General features: G+C 46.2%; 1 protein-coding gene and 1 long non-coding RNA gene across 5 annotated transcripts in view; one reads left to right on the plus strand and one right to left on the minus strand.

Moving 5' to 3' along the window:
* Positions 1–26,359, minus strand: part of SYT12 (synaptotagmin 12) — an 80,327-nt gene that overhangs the window by 23,311 nt on the left and 30,657 nt on the right. The window contains exon 1 of one of the 4 annotated variants that reach the window (XM_078858998.1): positions 20,628–20,644. The exons of 1 other annotated variant lie outside the window; for it this stretch is intronic. The gene's annotated coding sequence lies outside the window, so the exon portion shown is untranslated. Of the gene's footprint in view, positions 1–16,360; positions 16,741–20,285; positions 20,303–20,627; positions 20,645–26,359 lie in introns of those variants that run through there. 2 more of the 4 variants (XM_078858999.1, XM_078858997.1) reach the window with 2 other exon arrangements.
* LOC144933817 (uncharacterized) overlaps positions 16,698–26,359 on the plus strand; it is a 28,554-nt gene continuing 18,892 nt past the window's right edge. The window contains exon 1 of the long non-coding RNA XR_013637095.1: positions 16,698–16,758. This is a non-coding gene — a long non-coding RNA (uncharacterized LOC144933817). The remainder of the gene's footprint in view (positions 16,759–26,359) is intronic.

The raw sequence follows: 26,359 nt of genomic DNA on the forward strand, positions 1-26,359 counted from the left end.
CCAGACGTGCTGTCAATTCCATGGCCCCTGTTCAAGTCAAGGCTCAGGACCATCCTCATCTCCTTTGGCTATCACTAATTGTCACTTCTTTAGAATATATAATGTGTGTATATCACTGTCCACGTAATGCCCATGTACAACGTCTTGTGACGTTTTTGTATTAGATGACATATACATCGAAATTGTGTGAAATGATTAGTTGTTCTTTCATGAGCAATATATTTTAAACGGTATTTCGGTGACTTCCCAACAATATTAAGGATAATGGGTCTTATTTGTACGACAGTATTCATATCAAACCCTTTGAGATGAGCTATTGTACCGCGAAAAACCATCAGTGCTTTAGGCGGTGGAGGGTTCAGAATACATTGTCTGACACGACATCCTGGGATATGAAAGTCCTCTCCATGCACCCGTTCTGTCTGTCGAGTGTCTTCATCGTGACTGAGGGCTGATGCTTACGACAGATGCTCTCCATATTTTGTGATCTCCGGTGTCTCTCATGAAGAGTGCCTTCCAACTTCTCGCATCGTGCCACCAACGGATCCGTTTCCTTCCTCCTCCTCTCTTCTCTTTTCGCCCGCAAAATCGTCTTCATCATCACGCGTACCCGTTAACGAAACAACATTTTCCAGGTACAGTAAAGTAAACACGTTGTTGTTTGTTGTTTGTTGTTGTCGACTAAATAGAATCTCTGTTTCCAGAAACATCTTGTCGATGGCATAAATTTAAATAAGTTTTAACTTGCCGTGCTCCAGATGGAAAATCAATTCTAGCAGTCCAAAAAAATGGAGCTTTGGACTCGTGACAGCCCATTTTCCGTACAACTTTAATTGGCGTAAAGTGCGAGGCACTCACGGTGCCAAATGTGAAAAATTGCATGCAATTATAATACTTTTAAAATAAGCGTTTTTTGAACACTCACTGGGACCACACAGTCCAGCGCTGGAACCCAGAAAAGGCATTCATCCCCGTCAAATTGTACGAGCTCCAGCGGATGAATGATTGCTGGGTACGGAAAGCCTCTGCACATCAACTTTTCCCTGTTTAATCCCTCTCCTCCTAATTTGCATAAACGTGTCCGCAGGATGAGGAGTGGGATGCTCGGATGCGCGGAATGATTTCGACTCCGAGCGATTTTTTTTTTATGAATTATGATGCAGGGTTGCCGGTTGAATCAAGAATCTATTCATTTTCTATCTCCGGTTTACCGTGTCGTTGTATATTGGTTATTTTTGTTGTTGTTGACTAATTTGTTGCAGTGTTAATGTCTCTAATGAACTACATGTAAGACTAGCATACCATTAGGTCTTTTCGGTAAAGTCACGTAGGTAAAATAATAATAATAAAAATAATAAATGAAGATAACTCAATGAAATCACGACGTTTCGAAGGCAACACAAGTCTCCAAATTGACTGTATCAAGTAAATTTGGCTGTGACGGTCCCACCTGAAGACGGAGACTTGTGTTGCCTCCGAAACGTCGTGATTTAATTGAGTTATTTTCATTCATTATTTTATTTTTTACCTACGTGACTTTACCGAAAAAACCTAAGGGTATCAATCCTTGCAGTCACGAAAGCTTCAAATCTAGAACTAGCATACCATCTGCGTTGTGCAGCAGAGGTCACGTGATATCCGCTTCCACCGGCTGTTCTCGAACACAGAAATATCCGAATGGATTATTGCCTCGTGGCATGACGCCGATAGCACAGTTTGCATTATATTTGGGGGGAAAGACAAAACACTTGTATATTTAGATAATTACTGAATTCATCAATTAATAGTTAATGTGCCTACTAAGTGGGCTGTTGCGAAGCATCGGTCACTTGCCCTGTTTGTGTTCGTTCTCCAATAACCTCTGAGGGTCTGTAGCTTCAAGCAGAGCATTGTCATTGCTCCCCAGTGCTACCAATAAGCCTGAGCCGTGCCATCGATGAACCCAGGTTCAATCCCAGCGACCCGCCTCCTCTCGCTGGAGGAGTTGGTCTCATCCCTCCGCAAAAAGCGCCTGGCGGGCGAAACGACAGCGCCGCGGGGCTTCACGCGTGCTCACTCATTACATCAATCAATCCTGGCCGGCGCGAGCGAGCGGACGCCTCAACAACACGCGTCACCTTCTTGGTTCTTTCGGTAAAGTCACGTAGAATGGAAATAATAAAATAATAAAAATAAAACATGATAAAATAATTCTCACGACGTTTCGGCCACAACGCAAGCAGCCGTCCTCAGGTGGAGAACAGGTCTGTCCTCAGGTGAAGAACAGGTCTGTCGAGAAGACAGAGTCATTCAGAGTCATTCAGACTCTGTCTTCTCGACAGACATGTTCTTCACCTGAGGACGGCTGCTTGCGTTGTGGCCGAAACGTCGTGAGAATTGTATTTTATTATGTTTACTTTTTATCATTTTATTATTTCCCTTCTACGTGACTTTACCGAAAGAACCAAGAAGATGAATCCCTGCAGTCACGAAAGCTTTAAATCGAAATTTAACACGCGTCGCGTCAATAATGACACGAGCGTACATGCTCTCGTCTGTCCGCGCGCGCGTGCCCGCGTGCGCGCACCCGCGATCATATAAATGGGCTCGGCGCAACCAAGCGTCCCTCCGAGGTGCCGAGTGCGTGCCACGCGGGCCATTCGATTAGGGGAAGCAGCGCCGACGTTAATGAAGGTGCTAATGGGTGGGATTCGGGCTGCCTGGCGGTAGGGTGCCCTGGCCAAGCACCCAGATCACCCGGTTCACGTTCCAGGCGTGACCCATGACAAAGCGATGGGCGTCAGCGTCACAACGGCGGTTTCTTCTCTATTTTGCGAATGATTTATTTTGTGAAACCTGCCGTTCGGTCTGGCTGCCCTGCTGTCATGTACACTGTAGTATTCATGCAGGTCATATTTGCTAAGGTGACGTTGGCGTATTAATTGGCAGCAAGTTGCACAGCTAGGAATTAAAGCTTCGGTCGGTAGGATTCTATCCGCTATCCGCCGATTCTTAATCATCATCATCATCTTTCCCTTCTCTCAGCTCATTAACGACGATAGGGCTAAACCAATCTCTGCGATTATTTTTCTTTAGCCAGCATTACCGCTGTGTTCAATCTCAATCCCTTGTCCTCTCGGTATTTTCCCATTGTATGTACCCCCTCCAGGCTTTCTGTTTCCCCCACCTCCGATCTTCTTCCACTTGTACGTGCATCCTGGCTTGGCTCATTCTCGTAACGTGCCCTTATACATAAATGTGTAATACTTCAAACTTCAAATCTAGAATGTGTAATACTGTATATATGCATACGGTTCAACCGGTGACAAATGATACTATTAACTGTGGATGATTAATGCAGTCGTATTTGCGAAGGCTAATTTAGCATACCAATTGCCAGTGAGTTTCAAGGCTAGGTCACCACAATAGTATGAACATGATACTATTCGTAATGTATATATATGATATACATACATACGCGAAATTCAACCGGTGACAAATTACTCTATTATCCGTGACCGATTTGTCGTCAATATCGCTAATGTCGCATTTGTAAAGGGCGATGCATGTATTGCCATTGTTCCGTGGACTTCCTGATAGAGGGGTGAATCATGATTGCAATGCCCCTTTTTCCCCTAGCGTATGTGATGCCAACACCAGCAACACATAATGTGTGTTCCCATTGCTTTGGCAGTAATGCCACAATACTGTACATGAGCGTACACAGCTTCATCATTAGACCTCCTTTGCCAGTACCAAAATATAATAATAGGGGTTTTTCCCCTTTTTACGCCTTTTGGCGTTATTTGGTCGAGCACCAATTGGGTCGAGGCTAAAAAAGAAAGCCGTCCCTGGTGTGGACCAATCAGTTTCAAGGAAAATGCATATATTATCAGAGTATGTTTTTTGTTTGCGTTTTGACTGCAAGTATTGTGGTTAATGCAGACATGAATCCTTGTAAAAAAATGTTTCAGTTTTGTTGCCAAAAAAAAGGGGAAAAACCCAATAAAATGATCGTACACAGCTTGTACAACTTGCAAAGCATGGGGCTAATTGGCGGGGTGGGGGGATATAAAAGATGATGGCACAGTGGTCGTGAATGACGACTTTGTGGCAGCCGAGGGATGGAACGTGCGTGAGAGGACGTCAACCATGGAGATGGAGCGACGAAATCCGCTCTGTAGATGCTCGGTGGATTATCACATCACGGCATCGTGAGAGATGGCAGGCGACGGCTTGGGGAAATCTCCATCCAGCAGTAGATTGATTATGGATGATGATGACGTTGGGGATATACTCGTGTGTGTGACCAAATACATTTAAAACTAGCACACTCGCCGTTACTCACTGTGATGCAATGGGCTTCTCTTAAATAAGATATCACGCGACTACATGGCTAGCCACAACGCAATGTGCCAATATTATACTTTTAACATAATACATGTATCTACAATGCTAAGAGTTAACACTGCATATGTGAACTTAAATTTTATCAGAAAATGTAATATGTTTTATGGTGTATACTTGCAATCTCCAACAATTTTTATTTTCTCTCTGGCTTTTTAATTTACGTGCTGTGAAGAAGGCCAATTCCAGAATTATCACATGTTATATGAATTTTTCACTTTTAAGACCACAGTGTTATTGACGAATATTTTTATTATTACTTGTGATTGTGCACCAATGCCAACACAATTCCACCACGTACTTTGTTTCACTTTGATGGCAAGGGATCAGTGCCTATAACGATTTGTAGATTTGCGAGTAAGCTCCTTGGCTTTTGCAGAGTTATTAAAGAGTCTCCATTCCTGAATATCAACAAATTGAGGCGTGTGCAAAATATCTGCATATTTATGAATGTGTGGATTATTGAGTTATCGTGTTGAGTTGTATTTCATAACACTGAACGTAATAGTGGAAATGCTACATTCCACTAAAATGTACAATTAATTATTTTCAAAAATAACCAAAATTGCTGTCTCTATAGATTGATTTTGAGACCTGATATATATTTAGTTTCATTCCAAAAGCTGTTCAATTGGTGAAGTAAAAGTCATTCATTATATGTTGTTTGTGCATTTCTGCCCAAGTAGTTTTAAGAGAGTAAGCTGTGAGCAACTGGATGTAAGCGTTGCTTTCGTCCCATGGTGTCGTGTAAAGTAAAAATAGATTATGGTAAGTCACGTATAAAGATAAAATGATAAATTAAATAATAGCATACTACGACGTTTCGATTGCAACACAAGCAATCATCATCAGGTATAAAAGTAATAGCAACAAAAATCTAACCAGAAAACTATAGACAGACATATAAGCAGGCAGATATCACAAAGATACATAGAGAGAGGACACGCATCGGCACACAGAGAGAGAACGTCTTTGTGACGAGGCCTTAAATAGAGAGAGGGGGCGGGGGCGGAGAGAGGGAGGGGTTAGAGAAAAATTTGCATAAGATAGATTATGGTAGGCTGATGTTTTGAACAGCGGCCCTTATTCAGAGTGTGCGCAACACAGAGATAGGACAGAGACAGTCCTGTCTCTGTGTGCTTGCACTCGGCAAAGTAGGGCCCTGTGGACAGTCACATTTAGAGAAAGTGGAATATTGTTTTAGCCGTGCTGACTGACGAAGGGTTTCTCAGTCCGTCGGCATCTCTCACGTGACTGCGGTGGCGGTGCAGCGTCAAGTTTAATTGGCATTTAACAGTTTCCCATTAATGGACGTTTAATAGCAAACACTTAAAAATCCAAATTACATGAATAATCTGGTTTTAAATATAATACTAAAACATCCACTTAATTAAGTTCTGCTTCTGCAGGTTGTGAGCCATAGGTTGTCGGTTGTTCAATGTTGGTCGTTGGCTTTAATAGCAGCAACCACAACAACATCGTAATAGCGTTGTCATTTACTTGTCTAGGAAAATCTCACCAAGTCTGAATTTGGATGATTGGCCATTTGCCGTTCACTCTGAGCTCTGGATTTCTGTCTGTATGTTGCTGTGGCTGTACATTGTTGTGGCTATCAGTGAATGTGGATGGTGGGTGTCAGCTGTGGGCGTAGAGCCAGTTGCTGTGACTCATTTTACGATTTATATTTTGTCATCCTTTTTATGAAGTGTTAAGAGACCTGGACCCAGACAAGAGTCAGGAGTTTGGGCCCAAGGTATACATCAAGGAGTATTAGGGTTCTGTGCTCATTCCCAAGGTTTACTGAGCCAAGGACAGCTTCAGGATTCTTACCGAATATTTTTTGTTTCCTTTTTACTCTCTTGTTTGTATTTATTTATTCTGCTTTATTCTACCCATTTGTTTGCTCTATCGATGAACATAAGCATACCATTTACCATTTCCATATACTTGACGTGAATCGTAAACATACGATGGCATGTATGAATCCTGAGTATAATAATGAGGCATTTTAATCACTCTGCTGGTGGTGGTGGTGGCGGAGGAACAGAGGTCTGCGCACTGCATTATAAACTCCATTAGCTGAGTTCAGTTCACAGCCGCGGCTAATAGCAATGTCAAAGGGCCTGGACTACTGATGGGACACAGGAATCTAAGAGGTTTGAGCCTCCAAGGTGGGCAGCTAAGGGGCTTTTATCCCCTGAAAATTTTGAGTAATGCAAATGGTCTGGACCCGCCGAGAGGAATCGGCCAAGGGGAGTGGAGACCTGAGGAGAGACGAGAGTTGGTCTGTGATGGGTTGCATAACAAATCTTAAGTCATATTAATCCTAGTACGCAATATAAGTCGGTGTAAGTTAAAGGGGCTATGTAACTGAAGGAATTGAATGCAACTGGCCATTGGATACTTTAGAAGAGACGCAGGTCACAATTCAATTGCTTCTCGTCTCGTTTTTATCATCTCATTCGTATGATTATTGTACATTGTTCTCCATCTCGTTTGTAAAATTGTGTCCGCTCCATTTGCCTAAATGTAACGATAGCATAGCATTTGCACGAGTGGCAAATTCGTCGATGACTCAACGCATCGATAACCTGCCTCGATTGATCTGCATGCAGGATTGTGTAGCGGCTCACAAATCTGGGCTCTCTCCCGCACACTCGCGCGCGTGTGCCGCGTGGTTGGGGTACATTATGGAGCGGTCGTCTGTGAGCTTACAGCCCAAGATGAAGCGGCGGCGGCTGCCGCATACCACGTGATGCGTCACATCAGGTCCCACAGCGCGGTGTGACAGGTGCATGATCCAACTGCTTCAAAAAGCAATCTGTGCAGCGAGGATGCGTGGAGCGTGGCAATGTGACCTTCTCTCAAGGATTGACATGCATTCCACCAAGTCGGTTTACTCAGCAGGCTGCTCGTTTTTGCGGTAGGCAGCAGCCAAAGATTCCTGTGAAAATGTACCGGTTTGATGCCATCTGTGTGTCATTTAGAGACTGTGAGCACATTTGTAAGAGCAAGCCTCCAAATTTCAGAAATTAAAAAAATTCTGGAACTGTTACTCCACGTGACTATATTTATATTCTCCCCCCCAGCAATCTCTCTAATAGAGTAGATTGTGCAGTGTTCTTTCATCTGATTAAATAATGCATCTGGTTAAACTACTACTGTGATTGTTATTGTACTGACACGCATTGGAAAGTGTTACGTAACTTTAAGTATCATAATGTGACGTATGGATGATGATGATGATGGTAGTCACCACTTTCCATCGCGTGAAAAAGGAAAATGTTCTCGACCGAGTAGAATAACTACGGACATCATAAAAGAAGTGGGACCAGCTATCGAAACAATTAAAGATGTTCACATTAATGCAGTGCCTCAATCGTTGAATGATGGCGCAATCGTTCTTGTCAATTCTGAGAACAAAAATTTATGAAAACTATTTTTAGAACCCTCGGCTTATTCTCACACGGATTTAAACCGCTCACGAATATCATATGGAGCCCAATAATGTACATTTTAGAGGCCAACCGACCAAACAAGGAGGATCTGGGAAATATATATTTCCACAATGAACCAGACAGAGTGCGTACACCTCGACCACCCAATCTGAAACAAAACACGTGAATAAATGCATCGTTAACACTCCCACAACAACACAAGTCAAATGTGCGGTGGGTGGTGTTGGATCTAATCCGTGTTTCAATCCCCTTCATGTCTCTCCAGCTTCATCGTGACCTGGACCTACGTTTGGGTTCATTACGTTGTATTATAAAAAAACACACACACAACACCCCAAGTGTTGTAGTGCGATGTTCTGTCTAAAGAGTATATACTCTAAATGTAATTGTGTTGTTCCCTGTCTACAGATGAATGGGAAACAAACCTTTTAGGCTATTGGCCTTCTAGGCTTTTCAGGCCGATCTCATCGAGCACTATTTGTTTGAGCTTGCAAACACTGCACCGGTTTGGACCTTCTGAATGTCATCAGCGGTATCAGGAATTTGAAATAAATGCTGCTGATTTAGTCACACAAGTAAATGTCACATTGTAGCAAGGTTGCTGTTACGTCTGTACAGCAGAGTGTTTGCTCGTATGCTCTGTAATTTCAGGTACCGGTAAGAGAGGGGAGTACTTTTTATCTGGCAACACAGTCCCTGTCGTTGAAAGGGGCCTTTTGATGTCACAGAAGTGATTGAGGTGTCTGTGTGTTAATGTGTGGCCTGCCAAAAGCTATCTGAAAGCACTATTTAGCCCTCAGTAAGACAAAGGATTCCCACTCCTAATCTAAGGAATCAAAGAAACAACTTGGAGTGGTGATGTTTCAAATTATGTTGCTGCTTTGAATGATGTGTATTATATTTCTGATTGAAAATGAACCTATTCACTCTCACCCTGTGTTCTTTTAAATAATGGTCTCTAACATTGCTAATTTGTTTCAGAATAGCGTGTGCCTAGTTATGAATTCAACATGGTCTATACAACGTTTACGATTTCCCTTCTAAGAATCGTTTCGCTCAAACGCATTCACAGACTAAGGCCAAGAAACCCACTTACATATCCTGGGACAGGTACACCCCCAAACACAAAAGGCAAAGAGATCCTCCGTACAGCCTTAAATAGACTGTTGGGGCAAGTGCTGTCATCATAAACACCAGGTGGCGGGGCCCACACCACGCCCGTCCGCCTTTATCTCCGCAGTGTTGATTTGTTTACACACTGCCCTCGACTTAGGGGAGATCCAGTTAAAATAATCGTCACTGGTGTTGTCCGTGTGCGGGAATCGAACTCGGCTCGCCGGGTTCGGAGCGCAGCACGCTAACCGCTACCCTACCGCTCCCTTACATCTGTAGTGTTGTAAAGGACTGACTTCTAAACTTCTTTATGGCACACACTGTTTATCGTCTTAATACACAGTCCCTATCACACTAAGGGGTATATGGTCCCCTCACCCGTTACCCTGAGGAGGTACAGCCTCCGGACCTTGTACAGCTCCACTCACGCTTAGCTCCTATTCTAAGGAGGTACAGCCTGCGGATCTTGCAGGCTATCTAATCTCCCTGCTATCCCAGCGTCCTATGGCTGGACCTAGGGGATCTCTCCCCGACCACTGGTTACTCTGAGCCCTAGCCCTGATAAGGGCTGGAGGGCTTGGTCCAGGGTCCTAGATGTCTTTGGCCGACTTGGGTCTTCGTGTAGCAGAACTGGCCAAGAGCTCTCAGCGCTCTGGCTTTTATACCGGTTCGTGGCCGGGTTATCCAATCCCCGGCCACCTTGTGGAACCCTCCGATTGGTCCTTCCCAATCTGGCGTTTGGATCCTACCTCACCCCATTTGACCCTGACCGTTTGATTGAGCGGGAAAACCTTGTTTACGATCCGCTCGCGAACAGCGAGTAGTTATCACCACTACACATCGAAAAATATCCGGCGTAGAGCCTGAACAGACTGGGCAAGTGTTGCTAGCGAGCAACTATTGATATCGGCGCGGTACACAAGGGGGTGGGTGGCCAGCACCAGGCCCTACAAAGACAAAGATCCCCCAGACTGTTGGGGACAAGTGCTGTTAGCGAGCACCGGCTGCCTTTGTCTCCCTAGTGGCGATGTGTACGCACCGCACCAGGTACTCATTTGAGGCTGAGTCGTCCTAGGGGAGACCCAGGACCAATTCAGATAATCGTAGCGCAGCGCGCTAACCGCTACACACAGGAGCACACGCACACACACACACCGCACATTCAATCACACACGCACACACCGCACGTTCAATCACACACGCACAAACACCGCACGTTCAATCACACACACGCACGTTCAATCACACACACACACACCGCACATTCAATCACACACGCACACACACCGCACGTTCAATCACACACGCACAAACACCGCACGTTCAATCACACACACGCACACACACCACACGTTCAATCACACACACACACACCGCACGCTCAATCACACACACCACACGTTCAATCACACACGCACACAACCACACGTTCAATCACACACACACGTTCAATCACACACGCACACACACCGCACGTTCAATCACACACACACACCGCACGTTCAATCACACACACACCGCACGTTCAATCACACACACACGCACACCGCACGTTCAATCACACACACACACCGCACGTTCAATCACACACACACACACCACACGTTCAATCACACACACACACACCACACGTTCAATCACACACACACACACAACCACACGTTCAATCACACACACACCACACGTTCAATCACACACACACACACACCACACGTTCAATCACACACGCACACACACACACGTTCAATCACACACGCACACACACACACGTTCAATCACACACGCACACACCACACGTTCAATCACACACACACACGCGTGACTGGAGATCAGGGTTAACGTCAGGATTCCCGAGCGGGCGTTTCCATCGATCTTTCGTGTCGCCCTCACCGAGAGAATAACGCATCCACTCCCCACCCACCACCCCCCACAAATCCACGTCCACACTCGTGAGGGCCCCCCTCTCTACTCGAGTGCGGTGCGAGTAACAAGTGCCACGGGCATTTGGAAGAGCAAATAAGATTTCACTTGAAACGTGGGTCTTCGAAGTCAATACATTTTCTGACCCCATATTTGTGTTTTTGAAGCCAGATATCCCGCACTCCAGGACTCGCGCACCAACACGGTACCTATTTTCGAGTTTACCAATTCACCTACTTTCAGATGCAACATTGTGTGCACGCTGCACGCGCCCGATGATTGCTAAACATACCCCATGTGCCATGGAGAGCGCTGAGTCTGATTAAGAGATCACGTGTCTGTGTCTGTGTCTCCCACGTGATGTCGCCAGAGCTGATTCGATTTAAGGCAGAGAGAGATCTTGAGCGGGCCGTTGTGCGTCCGCGCGATCTGCTATCGGGCGCTTATTCAGGCCAATCGGCTTGCTGTAACATCGCGTGGAACGTGTCGAGCAGTCATCAAGTCGGTAATGACTTCATTTGTAAAGTGAAAATGACGTAAGAATCCCTGAATTAAACACACCGGATAAGAGCCTCCCTTGAGGTCACCAAAAAAAAATCGACCGAACCACACAAAGTAGGCGCCCGCTGCCTTTATGCCACAGTGCCACTCAAATTGGGATGCTCTTTGGAACTTTGTAAATCCAGCCTCACTTGATACAGCAAATCTGGCTGTGACGGTCCCACCTGATGACGGAGACTTGTGTTGCCTCCGAAACGTCGTGAATTTTTTTATTTTATTTTTTTTATTAATTTTAATTTAATTTTTTACCTACGTGACTTCACCGAAAAAACTAAGAGTATTTGTAAATCCACACTTCTGGACGAAGGAGAAGGGCCTCCCACTCAATATTTGTCATGGAGTCTGACCATACTTCACGAAGCTTCTCATTGCGAATAGTCGAGGGGTGTGCGCGTGCCCCGGACTGTGGTTGGGAGTCGAACTCATGGCGCCCGGTTCGTAGCGCGGGTGCCACCACTTCCTCCTTCTCTATACTGGTGAGTATACAATTCCACGTTCCAATGACAAGACCAGGTCCTATCGTGGGCTCTCTCGTCCTTATTACTCACTTATTCTTAGGGTTTTTTCGGTAAAGTCACGTAGGTAAAACATTAAAATTAATAAAAGTAAAATAAAATAAAAATCACGACGTTTCGGAGGCAACATAAGCTTCCGTCTTCAGGTGGAACCGTCACAGCCACGACAGCTGTATCAAGTAAATGAGAGATTGCAGGAGCTACCACTCCGTATATATAATGGTTGGAGAGGGGGGAAGGGCCAAGTACGGCACACTTTTTATTAATATGGTAAGGTGAGGCTTAAGAGGCTGAGCCTTTGTTATGGAGAGGTACGGTTTGTGACTAAGCCTGGCCTACATAACAATAGTGTGAAAAAATAAACAACTAAACATGGTAAAACAAGCCTGGCTGTCTATCAATAACCTGTAATAGTTGTCTGTCAAATCACTTATTACCAATTCGCGTATCGGTCACCAGGCGATGCTCATTTTAGCGACCGCAGAAGGATGATGGCCCGGCTTGATCCAGGTCCGGATCTGAACTCGGCTTCGCAGACGCGTGTCGTGCTTTTGTGCTAAGTAAACGTGATCCGTCTTCCTCGCTGCTGTTAGTACAGCGATCGTTTGTCGCGTGGGCGAAGTCCCGTATTAATTAGAGCTAATTTGTCGAGGGTATAAATCTCACTCCTGCAGACAGAATGACAGGTCAGTATTCAACACGCGAACAGAGATTGGAAGCTTCCTCAAGTTTAATTCGAGTTGCTTCCCCACATTTTTTTCCCTTCTGTGGGCAAGTACTGTTAAACTCGAGTATGTATGTATGCTGAACTTATTTCGTACCGTACATAGCCAACACAGGCACACGTACAAAATGTACACATACCACGCAAACGTGTAACACACACCACCACGTCCATGCACAACACGCACACACACACATAGTCAACACATACAAAAGACAAAGATCCCCCCCTCCATATAGCCATAACAAACTATTGGGGCAAGTGCTCCTACAGCATTCAAACGCATGGACACATGTACTCGCACATACACGCGCCTGGGCACGCTCATTTTTATCATAATCTACAGAAGCAATCTTCATCAATTTGATAATCTCTTAAAGTTGTACTTTAACACGCCAGCGATGTGCAACAATACAGCATCCAGTCCTTCATGGTATTAACCGTGAAGATGGCATATGGATTGATATTTTACAGCGGTGGCGGGATGTTAACTCCCTCGCCTGGTATGCAGGAGGTCGTGGGTCCGATTCCGACCCTGACGCCTGCTGCTGTATATTTGGAGTTTCTCTCTCCCCGTGATCGCGTGGATGTTTCTCCGGGGCTTCCCTCCACATTTGGAAACGTGCGTTTAGAGCGTGTGGCTGCTACACATTTCCACATGATAAGCCACTTCGTTGAGCTATCATTTGTGTCGCTTCTGAAAAAGAGCTATACAGCTCAATGGGCCTCACCTGGAAAAATAAAAATCCTTTTTTTATATTTTCTTTTATATTTTTTCGTGAAAAATAAATATGTACTATATGTGTAACCATGCCTTTTACGACGCACGAACCCCCCCCCCCATGCGTCATTCACATCATCCCGGAGCACGGATCACGGTGAGTAACCTCCAATCGATGCGTTCATTATTCCCGCATCTGCACGCAAGGGCATCGCTCCATCACTCAGCTCGTAGGTGCAAGACGTTCATCCCCTACGACACATACAAGCACGCAGCAGCAAGAGCTGACGTTCGCCGCTAAAGTGGCGGAGGCGTCGCCCCAGATGGACCTTGTGCCAGGCTAGGTGCACTCTGAAATCCACGTGCAGTGTCGAAACCTCGCTGGCTAGATGGAGATCATGGGACAGACACAAGTTGATATGGGTTAACGGACTGAGATACACACAACAAACTCTTTCCTCCCGTTTAGCCGTGTGAACTGAGGGCATGTGCAGTTCGTGAGCATCTGTACAGACAATACAAATATCCCCATATAGCATTTAACAAACTGTTGGGGCATGTGCTGTTAGCGTGCACATATTAAGGCAGGGACGGCACACGAAAGGGGCTTGTGTGATTAGCACCACGCCCGGCCGTCTTTGTCTCTCCAATGCCGATGTATTAGACAACGCACCGTGTACTCGTTTAAGGCTGGGTAAACCTTGTGGAGGCCCAAGACTGGATCAGACATTCGTCACCGATGTTACCTGTGAGCAGTAATCGAACTCTGGTCAGCCGGATTTTTAGCGCAGCGTGCTAACCACTACGCCACCGCTCCCCTTATATGCACACACACAATACACACGATATCACACGCAATAAAGATAAAGGCCCCCCGTATAGCCTTAACAGACTGTAGGGGCAAGTGCTGTTAGCGAGCACCTATGGAGGCCGGAACGGTACACGAGGGGGTGGGGTGGCCAACACCACGCCCGACCGCCTTTGTCTCCCCTGTGGCGATGTGTACACACCGCACTAGCTACTCATTTAAGGCTGAGTCGACCTAGGGGAGGCCCAGGGACCGGTTCAGATAATCGTCACTGGTGTTAGCCGTGAGCTGGAATCGAACCCGGGTCGCCAGGTTCATAGCGCAGCGCGCTAACCGTTACACTACCGCTCCCCACACACAGACAATACACACTATATATCACACACACTCAATACACACTATCACACACACAATACACAAGATATTACACGCGCGCACAATACACACTATCACACACACACACAATACACACACTTAATTCTAGATTTGAAGCTTTCGTGACTGCAAGGAATCATCTTCTTAGGTTTTTTCGGTAAAGTCACGTAGAAAGTAAAATAAAATAAAAACAAAAATCATTTTATTTTACTTTCTACGTGACTTTACCGAAAAACCTAAGAAGATGAATACACACACTATCACACACACACGCGCGCACAATACACACTATCACACACACACACAATACACACACTATCACACACACACACACACGCGCGCACAATACACACTATCACACACACACACAATACACATGATATCACACACACACACACGCGCGCACAATACACACTATCACACACACACACAATACACATGATATCACACACACACACACAATACACACTATCACACACACACACACAATACACACTATCACACACACACAATACACACACTATCACACACACACACACACAATACACATGATATCACACACACACAATACACACTATCACACACACACACACAATACACATGATATCACACACACACACAGACACGCGCGCGCACGCAGAGTTCTCAGAGGCAGTGCGCGGCTCCCGCTCGCGAGTGAATCAACGTGGAGTGTGACACGAACCGAGGGCCGTTATGTAACCGTGTGCGCAAAACTCTGCAGGGTATGTTTTTATACACACACACGTATAGGACGGGCAGCGCATCGCCACTGAATTCTAATGTTGTTTGTTGTTCTATAAGGGATAGGAGAAGGCTGATGACACGGCACCCAAATGTATTCGAGAACACAGATTTATGTTTGTGCAATATTGCCCATTTGGCACAGTTGCTTCTTGCTCTGATTGATCTTTGCTTCATTGCTGTACTTTTATTTCATCTGGGTTTTTTTGGGTTGTTGTAAACGTGTCGTCAATCGCCGGCCACTCTATCCGGGTCTCTTAATGTCTCGAAAGTTGAAATCCGTTTTGTTCGAATTGGGGTCCCCCGCCAAAAGATATACATTTACTGCCAAGAGGTTGATTTGGTTCTGCTCACCGAGTGGCAGGGTCGGCCTAAGTTGACTTAGATCCTCAGTTGCTTTAGGTATCGTGCTAAACCATTACAAACATCATATTCCTGTCATCGGTAAACCAAGTTAAGTGGGACCCTACAGTCGACAGGTAACCACACAATACCCGCTACCGGTGTCAAGTACTGACTGATACAGTATCCACTAGCTTGACAGTACGTGGTCTCTCTACGTTTGAACACCGTTTTAGTCGATTAAGGTGTCTTGACGAAGGTACGAATTCTGTATTCGCTATTATACTGCCATCTGTAAATGTTAGAATCGTATACAATGTAGATGCGAACGACATGATACTCGTAATAAACGAATCTGAAGTCGGTGATCATCATCATCCAGTCGTAGTTATCGCCTATGTGTTAAGGTGCACACAGCAGCATTGTCTTGTGGCAACTCTCCATTATCATCAATCATCATCCTGACTCGGCAGTCATCATCATCATCGCTGTTAAAGTGCATTCATTAATCCATCATTATCACTCCATGTCATGAATTACCTTGCGGCAGTATGGCATAAAGCCCAGCTAATTGTTTTAGCAGTGTGTTCTCTCTCTCTCACGCACGCATGCAAGTGTATGTACACGACTGCACAGTGTGTGTGTGTACAACTTCGCGTCCACCACAGCTCTCACCTCAAGCGCAGATGGAGCGCGATGCTGCTGCTGCTGCTACTGCTAGCGCCGCAATGGAGCAAGGGGCATCTACAGCATGAGGAGGAGCCCGGGGAGAGGATAACGAGAAGGCGTTCGCGACGAGTGAAGTTTGCAGGCACAGCCTCGAAGGGAGGGAGGAAGCCTCCACCACCACCACCACCCGCTATCAGCAGCAGCAGCAGCAGCCGCGGGTTAATGTCGCTCTATGTAGCTTGAGTCGCGCGCACCTCGGCAGATGCGAGCTCGCGTGCTGACAAGGGGGGCGGGTTGTGGAGAGGGGGGGGGCAGCCTTTACTGAAGCACGCAAGGCACGGGTGCAGATGATTCGGAAAGATTTCCAGGACGGCCCATGAACACACTGCTCCTCTATGCCGCTGGTACAGATACTGCTACTTCTGCTGCGATGATATTCACGCTGCTGCTGCTGCTGATGATGGTGATACTGCTGTTGATGATGGTGATGATGATACTGCTGCTGATGATGGTGATAGTGCTGCTGATGATGATGATGGTGATACTGCTGCTGCTGCTGATGGTGATACTGCTGCTGCTGCTGATGGTGATGGTGATACTGCTGCTGCTGATGATGGTATACTGCTGATGATGATGGTGATATTGCTGCTGCTGATGATGGTGATGGTGATACTGCTGATGATGATGGTGATGGTGATATTGCTGCTGCTGATGATGGTGATGGTGATACTGCTGCTGCTGATGATGGTGATGGTGATACTGCTGCTGCTGATGATGGTGATACTGCTGCTGCTGATGATGATGGTGATACTGCTGCTGCTGATGATGGTGATACTGCTGCTGATGATGGTGATACTGCTGCTGATGATGGTGATGATGATACTGCTGCTGCTGATGATGATGGTGATACTGCTGCTGCTGATGATGGTGATGGTGATACTGCTGCTGCTGCTGATGATGGTGATACTGCTGCTGATGATGGTGATGATGATACTGCTGCTGCTGATAATGGTGATAATGCTGCTGATGATGGTGATGATGATACTGCTGCTGATAATGGTGATGGTGATACTGCTGCTGATGATGGTGATACTGCTGCTGCTAAGGATGGCACTGCTGCTGCTGATGATGGTGATACTGCTGCTGCTGATGATGGTGATACTGCTGCTGATGATGGTGATACTGCTGCTGATGATGGTGATGATGATACTACTGCTGCTGCTGATGATGGTGATACTGCTGTTGATGATGGTGATGATGATACTGCTGCTGATGATGGTGATGGCGATACTGCTGCTTATGATGGTGATACTGCTGCTGCTAAGGATGACACTGCTGATGATGATGATGGTGATACTGCTGCTGCTGATGATGGTGATACTGCTGCTGCTGATGATGGTGATACTGCTGCTGCTAAGGATGGCACTGCTGCTGCTAAGGATGACACTGCTGATGATGATGATGGTGATACTGCTGCTGCTGATGATGGTGATACTGCTGCTGCTGATGATGGTGATACTGCTGCTGCTAAGGATGGCACTGCTGCTGCTGCTGCTAAGGATGACACTGCTGATGATGATGATGGTGATACTGCTGCTGCTGATGATGGTGATACTGCTGCTGCTGATGATGGTGATACTGCTGCTGCTAAGGATGGCACTGCTGCTGCTGCTGCTAAGGATGACACTGCTGATGATGATGATGGTGATACTGCTGCTGCTGATGATGGTGATACTGCTGCTGCTAAGGATGGCACTGCTGCTGCTGCTGCTAAGGATGACACTGCTGATGATGATGATGGTGATACTGCTGCTGCTGATGATGGTGATACTGCTGCTGCTGATGATGGTGATACTGCTGCTGCTAAGGATGGCACTGCTGCTGCTGCTGCTAAGGATGACACTGCTGATGATGATGATGGTGATACTGCTGCTGCTGATGATGGTGATACTGCTGCTGCTGATGATGGTGATACTGCTGCTGCTAAGGATGGCACTGCTGCTGCTGCTGCTAAGGATGACACTGCTGATGATGATGATGGTGATACTGCTGCTGCTGATGATGGTGATACTGCTGCTGCTGATGATGGTGATACTGCTGCTGCTAAGGATGGCACTGCTGCTGCTGCTGCTGCTAAGGATGACACTGCTGATGATGATGATGGTGATACTGCTGCTGCTGATGATGGTGATACTGCTGCTGCTAAGGATGGCACTGCTGCTGCTGCTGATGGTGATGGTGATACTGCTGCTGCTGATGATGGTGATACTGCTGCTGCTAAGGATGGCACTGCTGCTGCTGCTGCTGCTAAGGATGACACTGCTGCCACTGTTGCCGCTAACCGCTGCTGCTCTCGCTTCTCCGCGCTGGAGTCGCCCCCCCGCTACCGGAACGCTCCGTGGAGACGCGACTGCAGCCGTCGCTGCGTTGTGGGTTTGGCGTAGGGGGTGGGCTCAGCCCGTGTGGCTGCGTTTGTAGGGGCGGGGAAGAGTGTGGGGTGGTGGTGGGGAGTTGGGTCGGTGAGCAGGGTGGTGGGGGGCTGGGGGCGATGGGAGGTTGTGTGTGTGGGGGGAGGGGGGGGGCTAAGCCGGGGGATGCTGCGCTGCAGCACCGATCACAACCCGCGCTTTGGCGCAGAGAGAAGTTGCCGTGAGCAAAGTCGTCTGCGGAGTGACGCCTGAGCGCGCACGCAGTCACGTGGCCGAGCCGCTCAGAGTACGCAGCCTCGCGCCCCGATGAGTGTTCGGGGTGCACCTCGAGCTGTCTGGCATGATGCACGTATGGTGCACTTCTTTCACACCGTACGTAGCCAACCGTGCTTACCGGAGGTGCGGTGTCTTGTCGGAACTGAAGCCGGTTCCTGCTACGAATATTTACACTGGTCAACAAAAAAAAAGCGTTTTTTTCTGGCCTGGACTTTTGCAGCTGTTTTAGACTAATTTCAGGGTGCTGATTCCAAATCTGATCTCAGATTTGCTCTATCACATCTCATTTTGATGCTATCGGCATACCCCATTTTCATTGATTTTACCCGAAATTAAGTCTGTCACTTATGATTGCAAGTTGTTGCGAGTCAGTGACTGCTTTAGTGTTAAAATATGGTGCTGTATTTTTTAGGATAGTGTGTTTATAATATCATTTATGTAGATATCCACATTTATTTAATATTTTTCTTCTGCAGTTTTTATTGAAAATGCAATATTTGATATCTCAAAAACCTGATGTGATAGACAAAAACTGATGCCAGATTTGGAATCAGCACCCCAAAATTACCTTAAAACCGTTGGAATACCTTATGCGAGAAAAAGTGTGTTGACCAGTGTTATTGTTCTACTGTTACTGGTGAATGATGATGATGTTGTTACTGCTGCTACAGAAACTGCTGACACTGAGAACCTCTTGATTCGTTTAATTGGGGTCCTGAAGCTGCCAGTACGTAGAGCGAAACGTCTGACAATACGCCGAACAGCCAATGCAACCCAGAACACATCGGGAGAGCTGCTATACGGCACACCTGCTATCAAGCCGATGCAGTATTCGGACACAGACTCTCGGTGTGATACCGTGCGTTCTCCTTGACTATATGCACGGTCCTTGATGTACAACGCGACGGGTAGCCTCGGGTATAGAAGCAATGCGCGTGCTGCGCTCTGATATAGTTCAATTACATGTGTCAGTTCCTCAGCGTCAATTGAGAATAAGCGTTGGGAAGACAATTCCTTAACTACATTCAACAGCCATCACGTTACAATATATTTCCATTTTTAAAACTTCACGATTAATAAATACTGTACACCCATACAATTTACGGTCCATTGTAAATCCCTTTCCGCGCCTTGTCTGTCATGTCGAGTTGTTTTGTCGTCCTTCCCCCAAGCTCGTGCGGGTTTGTGAATGACGCACGCCCGAGACTGGATGCGATGTCACTCACCGCTGATATTGGCCGAAGCGTGAAATTGAACTCGGTTCGCCGGCTTTCCGAGTGGTGCGCTAATTCACTGAGCAGCCGCTCTTCCCCAGTGATGATGCGTACAAGATGATACAGTATTTGATCAGCGCCGTATCAAAGCTATCGAAGGTGCAGTGCTCGGTGGTATCGATAGCGTGGGTTCAAGTTCGTTCTCTGCCAAGTGATGACCTCGCCATTCACACTATACTCACTCATCCTGCGCTCACCGTTCGCGACGTTACTATTGTAAAAAAAAAACAATATCTGTAATTGCGACTGGCGAAAAATAACCGGGATGGCTCCTTTTCCGTGTGATTCACTCACCTCGCCTCCACGTGTTCTGCATGTTGGAGGAGGCGTGCACAGGCAACTCTCCGTGCGCCCTGTGCGCGGTGTGAATGGGAACATCCGTGTTTTCACAATGGGTGAGGACACGGCCCCCGAAAGGGTTAAACGTGGCCCCGAGCCGCCCCCACCCCCCCCCCCCCCCCCCCCCCCCCGCTGAGTAATGGTGGAAGAGTACCTTGAGACATCGATTTCCTTTTTTAGATGAAAATTGGCGGCGGATTTTCTCTCCTCTTCCCTCTCCACCCCCTTTCTTTATACACGCCCTGCCTATCTCTCTTATTCCTCCCCATCATGCGCCTCTCAACGTCCCCCACATCCCTTCTGCTCAACAATCTCTTCGCTGTTCCTCATCTCTCTCCGACCATCCGCCTTTCAGCCCAACTCTCCGTAAACTTCCATTGCCCCGTCCATCCCTCTTGGCGCTAATACCACACGCGCGAGTGATTTGATTGGGGCGAATTAATCTTCTTTCGGTATTAAATGCCAGAGGAGCCTGAAAGGTGACCGTTATAGCAGTGGTTTCCAAAGCCTCGTCCCCAGGTCCTTGTTGCACGATCTGCATTTTCACTCTGCGATGGAGGCTTTCATTGTGCGGAACAGCGCTCGCAATAAAACCACGCATCCTAGCCAAGTGAATAGACTCCGCATATGCAGAATGCAACGCGCTTTTGTCATTCACCTAAACCACAATCTGCTCAACCATGCAGACGAGACCAACTTGGCATGATAGCATTCACCCCCACCCCCCTCTGTTTATATTACGTTACAAACACCACCACAACAACTCCAATTACCAAGAAATCTCTCCTGGAGGAATCGCGCACCGTTGCTCGCACTCGCTGAGCCGAGCACAACAACAATTGAGGTTCAGCGTATGGATCCGCATGGGTTTTACGTAATCTCTTTATAACTCGGCAGAAACGGGCCCGGTGCTAATACAAAGGTCTCTCCCCCCCCATCGATCAAGGGGCATCGATTGGTGATCAAGCAGCAGTAGGAGCAGCAGCAGCATACTCCAGCGTTTTAATATTGTAATGGGGGGCGAAGAATGCGCGGATACTCTGCTTCGGGTTGCTGTTTCAGAACCCGCTCCCCAGTGGACAGCGACCGGCGGCCAAGGCAGTATTTCATGCTCTAGCGCAGTGCGAGAGCCCCAATGCAATCCCTCCTCCTCCATAATTGAAGCGGCGAGCATCGTGGGGTCGCTACAGGGCACGGAGCCACAGCTTTCATCCAGACCCATGCAAATGCACGCAAGTCACGATGTGCGCCATAGCTACTCGACGTCGGGCACTTTTGATTTGAAGTATTAATGGAGCCGTCCCTTTGCTGATTCGTTCATTCATGATCGCACGCGCCCTTATAAACTCGTGCGACACACACACACACACTTTGTGTTTGTATTTATTCGCACGGCCGTGCGGGAATTGTACAAAAACACACAACGTCGGTGCATGCATAATACATGGCTAAAGGAGGCCACACTTTGGTGTGCCTGAGAAAGCAGAGCGGCATTACATCGCATTAATGCAAATCACTTGCGCGTGCTTAGCAAGATATTAATAATTTTAATACCCGACTGTCATGTCTTTTTTTTTATATCTCGGACACAATTTTTGTTTATACCTCATGTAGAGATTACTTCTACATAGCCCATAGCCGAATAATCCGTCCTTATAATTTAGCTCCTTTCACGGAAAAAACGCTGTCAGGTTGAATCTCCCCCCTTTAATTATGGCAGCTAATTGAAGTGCACTATTCAACAACAACAACGAAGGCGGACAAGCGCATCCACTGGAGCGAAGGCAAGTGCGTTCGGTTGTTAAAATTGACGCTTTTGACCGTGCATCGTGGAGAAATTCAATATGAACCTCCACCTGCGCTTTAACTGCCGCCCGTGCACTTTCCCCCACCGAAGACGAACAACAAAGAACAACACGGTGATGTCATCGCATAGCGGCGTTTACAATTTGTGCCTTGCCCCCCCCCCTCTTCCCCTAGAGTAGACATCGTAGCAGCTCTTGCCAGCAAGACCCGGCAAGAGCTGCTGACGTGCCCCGGCTCTGCTCAAATAACAAATAAACGAGTTCAATCAACTCGACTGGGATTGCTTTGAGTACGCGAACGCCTCCTCGCTTAATTGCACTGCCGCTCAATTTTTATCATCTGGAATTTTTTCGAGGAGGCAAGACGCACTTGGTAATGAACTCGTCGAGATTATTGATAACAATTACCGCGAGTAATAGCCCCCGTGACTGAGCCTGTGAACTGCCACTCCGGTGACCATTTCCCCTGCCATGAACAGAAGAAAAAAAAAACGGGAGTTCATTTATGGCGGTGTACGTCGTAGCTAATGCAGCTTAAACTGGCGCCTTCCCAAAGCTACCCCCACACTCTCTGCACTCCCCGTATGTTCCAGCACATGCCTGGTTTAAGTTCCAATAGGCTTACGTTTTAAAGGGGGGTTTCTTTTATATATGTGTTAGATCATTTATTTGAACAACACGTGCACAAAAGAGTGGAAGCAAAGTGCACGGGAGCAAGTGGAATAAGCATACGAAACTGTAGGTGCCCCTAGTTGTGATCTTGGAAAACGTAGAGCATGAAGAAAGGCAAAGAAATAAAGAAAAGAGTAGAATTAAATATAGCGAGAGTAAAGGAGGAAATTAAGAGCGTGGAGGGCGGTAATTCCACAACGAGGTGAGTGGATCAAAGCAATAAGTCAACAAAAGGAGACCAAACCTTGACGTGTCGTAGCGAACCATGAAGTGTTTTTATAATAGGTTCTGACATTCCAACTATATTACAAATAGCAACAAAACTGGTCCTCCTTCAAAGCACATGCGATGACAAAAATTCAACACGTTTGTCAATAACACTGGCATTAAAAGGAAAAAACATAACAGGCAACGTTTCAGACAAAGGCCCTTGATAGCACATGTAATTACTAAACTCAACACGTTCGTCACTAACACTGTTGTTGTTAAAGAGAAAAAAATAGGTGACGTTTTGGGCAACGGCCCTTCATCGCGCATACAAAAACACCGAGTATGTTACATTTGACGAGCTGAATTTATCTGCCCGTGCAGTGGCATTCTCATAACATTTGGTAAGAGAAGATAAACACGGTGCTGCTTTTATTTTACAGCACAAACTAGCTGCAGTCACTCACCGTGATTCATTGCTGTGAATTAATGAATTCCTTTATTTAGAGCAAGGTTGGCGCATATTGAGATTTCGCTATCTCTTTTGTGAACGTGCCTGGGGAGGAATGGTAAAAGACTCTGCAATAATAAATACAACGGTGACGTTATATTTTTTTTAATTAAAACGACGCGTCCGTTCTAATGACCTTATTGTAATGGCCCTATGTTAGTAAGGAACCGCTTTCGAAAGAAAAACGGTCATATTCATGAATATTATAATACTAATTCAATGTACCACTTGTCACCAAATGTGTCAATGCACGCATTAGACCTGAATATTTCATTTCAATGCAGTTTAAATTAAACAAAGGGAGGGGGGGGGAGAATTTGCCGAAATCTTGTCTCTGGTATATATTACTACAACTATATAACATTGTTAAATGTTATTGCATTTTTTTTGGTTCTTTCGGTAAAAGTCACGTAGGTAGAAACATAAGAATAAAACATAAAGTGAAGAAAAAAATATAAAAAACAAAACACTAATGTGAACTGTAGCCTAGTTCTTAATCGGAGCGAGTGTACTGGCAGTCTGTAATGTAGACTGTAGCCTGGTTCTTAAGTTTGGTGAGTGTACTGGCAGTCTATAATGTAGACTTACTCTTGGTTCTTTCGGTAATAAAAATAAAGTACAAATTAAAAACAAAAACCTTGACGTTTCGATCGCAACACAAGCAGTCGTCATAAGGAAGAAGCGGGATTAGCCTCTAAAGGCAAACTGTTTATGAAGGTTTAGAGATGGGCGTAGCCCAAGTGTGTCAGCAGCATGGGCGGGGCAGCTGTTAATGTGGGAGAAAACAACGACACCTGCAGTAGGTTTACACCAATCAGAGGGCCGCCAGGCAATCATTGCACCTCGCTCCACACACCCACACTGCTGACGGTGGAGGTTGACAAGAAAACACAAAGCAAGTCATGACCAAAAGTGGTTGATGACATCTTTGCAATAATTGCTTAGCTTATAAAGTTTATAACCATCCTCTCGGTGGAAATTGTGTCTGTATATATGGATGGCTCATGAACGAATCTTTGTTGATCGCCAGTAGGCTTGCAAAGTACCATCGTCTTAGAGAAATCTATTTCGTTTATTATTGCATTGCTTTGTGAGTAAAAAAAGAAATCTGTATTTAATGGGTTATGCTAATTGGGTGATGCGCTCAAGTGAATCGCCCTAAGCCAATCCCTGGTAAGCCCCTGATTGGGCTCTCCAAATCAGCTGTTTCACCAGCCTTTGCGTGCCCCCCCCCCCCCCCCCCTTTTGCTTGTGTGCTATTCACTCACTAATCTTTGGAGTAATATGGTCCAGTGCAACTGTTCGTGAGTGCTTGTCACCCATTCACGACGAGCCCGCAAGATCGTCAGTGCCCGTAGCCGCGCTTCAGAACCATTCCTAACATCCCTGTGAGATTTCAAATGAGCTTTGTTGAATGTGAAAGGTACTCAATGAAATACTCCACGGGGTAGAGCGCCTAACGATGCAGAATGGAATGCGGCTCGCTATTCAAATGGCACCCCAATCCAGGGGCCAATTTTACTTCTCAAATTTGTGTGAAGCAATGGCCTGAAACTGTCATAACATAAACATTTGCAGACATCTCTGCGATGTTTGTGTTGTGTGATAAATGAGATCTATGGGTAGCAAGCGTGCATGACAGCGGCATAGATCAGAGCTATGTGACTTCATGTGTCAGACTGATAAACCCAATTGAGTTATGTCAGAAAAATGTATTTTCCCATGTCAATCGGATAATTGAATTCGGGGTTGGAAGTGGACTAAGCAGACACCGTTGATGCAATCACAGGATCTCCAAACAGGGAAAATAGAATATAAAATGCCTCTGAAATTGCTGTAAAAAGTTAGTTTAAATCCCACAATGTACGACAAACTTGTAATCCATTTAATATATCATAGTAATGATGATGATGATCATCATGATGATTTATGAGGTCCCCTTGTATGCATTGCTGGCTGCTTTCAATATCACTTCTAGACAAACCTAGTTTTTGTCAAATTCATCTCAATAAGAGCCCTCCCCACGTCCTCTTCCATCATCCGCGCTGCGTTTCTCCTCCTGGTTAGTGGACTAACGTGACCCCGGAAAAAAAACCCTCTCAGTCTGGCACTCTTGGGATACGACCAGCTCAATAGAGTTTTTTTCTTTCCTGAATTATTAACCTGAGTGGTGTTCGCTGTCGTCTATTGTACAGCTCCTTAATTTATATGTGGTCTGTTACTTCACATTAGACAGCCTGTGAATATCCTACCTGTTTAAGACTAACGTTGGAAACTCCCATTGTACAAACACGCAACAGCCCCGAATTGCACGGTTGGCGACGCACAGTGCGAAAGAAGTTCAACATACATACAACACAAATGATGTTGCCGTGGTGAAAAATGTGAGCACACTGGCCTTGCAACCCAGAGATTGACAGTTTTATTTCATCTCCGAGTGTGGTAGTTGAACAATGGTGAAATATTTCTTCAATGACCCCTCTTCTGTCCAA

This window comes from Lampetra fluviatilis, chromosome 8 (assembly GCF_964198595.1).
Source record: "Lampetra fluviatilis chromosome 8, kcLamFluv1.1, whole genome shotgun sequence".
NCBI lineage: Eukaryota > Metazoa > Chordata > Hyperoartia > Petromyzontiformes > Petromyzontidae > Lampetra > Lampetra fluviatilis.